Genomic DNA, 5,580 nt, shown 5'->3' on the forward strand with positions numbered 1-5,580 from the left:
TTCTTTTCATGTGTCTTCTGTCATGAACAACAACCTAAGTGGGCAATATAGACCACTCCTTAAACTCAGAGCTAGCAGCTACCCATCCCCGCTCCCCAGGGAAAAGGTACAGGATCAGTCAAGGAGTATACGAAGTTTAACTTAGGTTCTTCCTCTGCCCACAAACATAATGTATGCAGATACATATGCATATGCCAGTTATGTTGGGCAGGTTTTGAGTCAGAAATCTCAAGCTACTAATGCTGAGTGTCTCACTGAGCCCTTTTCAGCCTGTGAGCTGAATGGCAAGCAACCACATAGAAAACGAGGCTACCTTTCCACAAAGCCAGATATGACTTGGAGTCTATGCTGAAACTGAATGCTTACAGTTTTCAACTTTTGCATGTTCATTTTTGGGGGAAACAGTATAAGAGACCCTAGAGTAGTGGTTCTTAAACTTCCCAGTGCTGTGACCCTTTAATATAGTTCCTCATGGTGTGGTGACCTCCAGCGATGAAGTTATTGTGTTGCTGCTTCGTAACTAATTTTGCTGCTGTTGCGAATTATAATGTAAAATCTGATACGCAGGATATCCGACATGTGACTCTTGTGAAAGGGTCATTTGACTTCCAAAGGAGTTGTGAGCCACAGGTTGGGAACCACTGCTTTAGAGTTTAACAAAAATCTAGTCAAACTAGTCAAACAGCTCCACTCTTGATGTAATTGTGTCAAGAGTAAACAAGTATCTGCCTCTGAGACCTCAACTTGTTTGAAAGATAGTTGCTATGTATGTGCATAAACTTGGGAGATATATGTACATATATGTGTACATATACATATATATTAAAAGTTAAACCATTGTGTATATATATATATATATATATTTAATTGAACAATTCAATTTGCAAAGTATTTGCAGGTACACAACAGCACACCAATACACACTTAAAACATTTTGGACTTTCCAATGTAGTGTTTTCAGATCATAATATGGGAAATCTCATGAAGAAAATACAACTGGAAGTCTTTCTCTCTTGCTCTCTCTTGGTCTCTTGCCTTCTTGCTCACCCTCTGTCCCCTCACCCCTTCGACTTCTACTACCTCTCTCTTTCTCTCCCTGCCTCTCCCTGCCTCTACTACCCTCTTAACTTCCCTCCCCATGCCCTGAATAAACTCTATTCAAAAAACAAACAAACAAACAAAAAAAACCCACAACTGGAGTGGAATTCTGACTTCCTGAGAACTGGGAGAACCATGCACCTTTCTCCTAGAATATCAGTACCACTTGCTTCAGTCTTCAAGATAAATTACATATATGGCCACAAAAATGTCACTAAGTCCCTAGACAAAAACAAAGGAAAAGGGCTGGAGAGATGACTCAGCGGTTAAGAGCACTGACTGCTCTTCCAGAGGTCCGAAGTTCAATTCCCGGCAACCACATGGTGGCTCACAACCATCTGTAATGGGAGTGGATGCTCTCTTCTAGTGTGTCTGAAGACAGTAACAATACACTCACATATATAAAAATAAATAAATTGTAAAAAAAAAAAAAAAAAAAACGGGGGGGAACCAACTTAATTTTGTTCCATTTTTAAGGATATAATCTTGTATATCCTTTTGAAAATGAAAACTCAGAACTTTTTTCCTAAAGTAGCAGTAGGGTTTAGTAAGAAAACATCACTGATTCGTACCACAATGTGGACCTTCAGTGACTCAGCTGCCATTCCCCACAGAGCAGGGGCTAGCTGTTCTGTGAAGGGGAATGCCCTCCTCTGTACACACCATCAACAGCCTACTCCTTCCTTTGTACGGTACAGCAGCTCACCCAACAGGGTACTAAGAATTTGAAGAAATCCCACAGTTGTTTTTCCTGTCTTTGGCAATCTTTATGTATCCAGTCTTCACACCAACTTGAAGAAAAGCATGTTCACCACTAAACAGAAAGAATACACAACCTTCATACACCCATCTCCCTACAGATCCAGAGAAGGTGGAGGGTCAACTCCTGAATACCAATGGTTATATCACAGAGGATTGTGAAAACCACCCCGAGCACAGACAGGATGTTTCCCACCCACATGTGGCTCAGAACCAGAAACACAGTGGTGTGAATTCCATCACAACCCTGCAAACCATGACAGAGTCTTAATGTTATGACCATACACTGATAGTTTGGGATAGAGCTTCTGGGATCTGCAACAGAAGCCCCTTTGGAATTTGAAGCATAAAGATTTCTGGCAGTCTATACTTGTTCTTGACCAGTCAGTATTCTTTCCTGTCAGACTCTGCAGATCTCCAGAGCAGTGGTCCTGATCCTGACTGCTGCACTTTGCATCAGAATAGATGCCTCGGATGCCCAGAAAATAATACCAATAAATGTCACAGATTCATATCACAATGTGACTGGTGATGGCGTGCACAGAGGAAGGTGTTCCCCTTCATAGACTAGCCTCTGCTCTGTGGGGAATGGCAGCTAAGTCACTGAAGGGCTCTGTGTGGAATGACAGCTGAGTCACTGAGGTGAGAGGCTCCAAGCATCTCACAGTGATCTGTTGCCATCAACAGTGAAAAAAGTATTTTGGATGAGTTTATTGACATGACATAAACTCCAGATAATATTTAAAAGCCAGATCCATTGTTATCAATACTTCTGCTAGAGCAGTGGCTCTTACCCTTCCTAACGCTGCCACCCTTTCATGGTTCCTCAAGGTGTGGTCACCCACAATCATAAAATTATTTTCATTGCTACTTCATAACTATAATTTTGCTACTTTTAGGAAGTATAATGTAATATCTGGTATGCAAGATATCTGGTATGTGACCCCTGTGAAAGGATCATTTGGTCCCTCTAAAGGGGTCAAGACCCACAGGTTGAGAACCACTGCACTAGAGATTATCACAAAAACTGCAGAAATGTTTCTTGCAGAAAAACATAGGTCTTTTTGCAAGATATTTTTCTATGTGCACATAAAGCTGCTCCGTAAAACCCTGTATTTCTACTTAGAAAACATTAGTCCAAAAGGAAGAGAGTAAAGTGACAGGAATGAAAATCATTAGTAAAAACCCTGAAGACCCAGCAATTGGAAAAGATTAAGCAAAGCCATCCAGTAAGTGATGTCGTTATTTTTTTTAAAAAGATTTCTTTATTTTATGTCTATGAGTACACGGTAGCTGTCTTCAGACACACCAGAAGAGGGCATCAGATCCCATTACAGATGGTTGTGAGCCACCATGTGGTTGCTGGAAATTGAACTCAGGACCTTTGGAAGAGCAGACAGTGCTCTTAATCACTGAGCCATCTCTCAAGTCCAAAAGATTTGCTTATTTGTCTTATGGTGATGTAGCTATTTTTTTTTAAAAAATATGAAGAACTCATGCCCACAGGGATGTGCGTACATCATCGCCAAGTGGAAAATGCACACAGAGCTGCCGCATACACCACCTGTAAGTTCCATGGAACTAAACACATTAACTTTGTTGTACAAGGAGGTTCTCAAGTTGCTATGTCTTGTGACATCACAATTATTTTTATGAGTTGCTAGAAGGAGATATGCTTACCACTACAATAGAAACAGAAGAAACCTTGGCTAGCACCAACAGAAGCAGACACAGGTCCCACTGTAGCATGGCACTCACCAGGGCACTTTCATCCTCTGGGATTTGCACAAAGTCTGTGATATTAGCAGAGAATTCTCCGGCTTGTACCTACAACTTGGCTTCTTTTAAATGTAAAGGGAGAAGAGAGTTAGTAACTTCCACCTATCCCTTGGTGAGCATGAGTTTAGAGCCACAACACTCTGCAGTTTGGATAGCACACATGAGTCTGGGCTGTTACAAATCATCCCAGGAAGTAAAACGAACTGGGAGATTTGGAACTGAACATCAGTTTTCATGTCTTCAATAGCACCATAGATCTTCTAGTTAGTAAGAAACTTTCATGTGAAGAATCTGTACTGTATGTGGAATGATTTGCAGGTTCTCTGTGTGCAGAGAAGCAGGAACAGCTACATGGAACCATCACATCAGAAAGATGTGTACAGACTAATACCGAGACACTGATAGCACACAGTGATTCTACCTTCCAGTGTGAGTTCCAGGGACTGTGGATTTTCTGCAATTGTCCCCTCCCATAACCTGAGGTAAAACAGCAACATAGGCATTGGAGTTACCATTCCCTCATAAGAATAGGACTCCTCAGTATCCAGGCCTCTCCCAGCCTTTACTTACATACAGGAAGGCCAGCCAATCATGCCACCAGTGCAGAACATCTGGCCTTTTAAGGCACCTGCTGCATGCACTGCACCAGGTCCGGGGTTGAGGTGGGGGGAGGGGGTGGGGAAAGATGGTTTTGTATTGTATGCAGAACCTACAGTAGGTGTTTGAGCACATTTGTTTATCAAAACAAAGATGTCAATTTTTTCCTGGCTTTGCCAGTGGGCACTGGATGGGAAGATAAGACATGTCATACCTGATCCTTCACAGGAGCCACATATGTTTCTGTTCTCAAGTCCACAGATCTTGGAACGCCATCAAGAGGGTTTCTGAAAAACTCCCTTTCTTGTTTCTGGCTTGTTAGGACATTCATCACTTTTCTGAATCCTATACAGAGTTCAGAAGCAAAGAGTTGACAACCAGAAGCACAGGGTTAAGCCATCCCTGTAATATTCACTGGGTCACCAAAGACATTCATCTCCACAACAGGGCCATGCTTTCAGTGGCCATTTCCCCCACTGTGCAGCTCAATCGTGTTTCTGTCTTTTACCACACTGTTTTGTTACAAGCTGGCCTTTAGAACCTATGGTGTGGTCATAAACTCCCAAAGCATGGCATATTCCATTCTAGGACCCCTCTGTACACTTTCTATGTTGTTATCAACCAGGCTGTATGTTTTTCTATATTTTATCTTCCATTCTTGTCATTCAGCATCCAAACTGGGATCAAGTGTTGGAGCAGCTGAGGACGCTACCAAACACAGGAAGAGAACAGAAGTCTTGTTCTCATGTACCTAGAAAAGGAAAAGAAATACAGGTCTGACTGTACCGATGGAGAAACTAAGTCTATCACAGCGGATAAAACTATTCAAACTACTCTTCCAAGTATTTACATAAAACCTATAGAAACAGCTAAGGATGGGGGTCACAGCAGACATGTGGAGGTGTGAAAATAAAATTTGAAAGCAGCGTTGAAACAATAACAAAAAATTCATGGTCAGCAAAGACCACCAACAATTTGTTAAATTTAGTCATAATAAAATATTAAGTCCCTGAAGGGGCAGGGTGACCAAAAATAAAAGCATGCAAGGGCGTGCCCAGACAAGTCCAAACAAGCCCAAGTGAGTAATGGGCTATCTGGTGTTTACTTCTCTCTCCCTCCCTTTCTGGGAGGTCCGAGGTTCTACAAGTTCTGCCAGTTCTGGAAGTTGCTGATGTTTGAAATATCCAATCATGTGTAGCTGCTCGAAAGTGCAACCAATCATATGTAACCACGCCAAATTTTCCCACTCTCCTCAACCCCTACCCATAAATATCCCAAGTTTCCTGGGTTCTGGGTCGGAACCTCTATCTCCTGCGTGAGATATGTTCCGGCCCGAGGTCCCTTGTC

Source organism: Arvicanthis niloticus, chromosome 8, assembly GCF_011762505.2.
Source record: "Arvicanthis niloticus isolate mArvNil1 chromosome 8, mArvNil1.pat.X, whole genome shotgun sequence".
Classification (NCBI taxonomy): Eukaryota; Metazoa; Chordata; class Mammalia; order Rodentia; family Muridae; genus Arvicanthis; species Arvicanthis niloticus.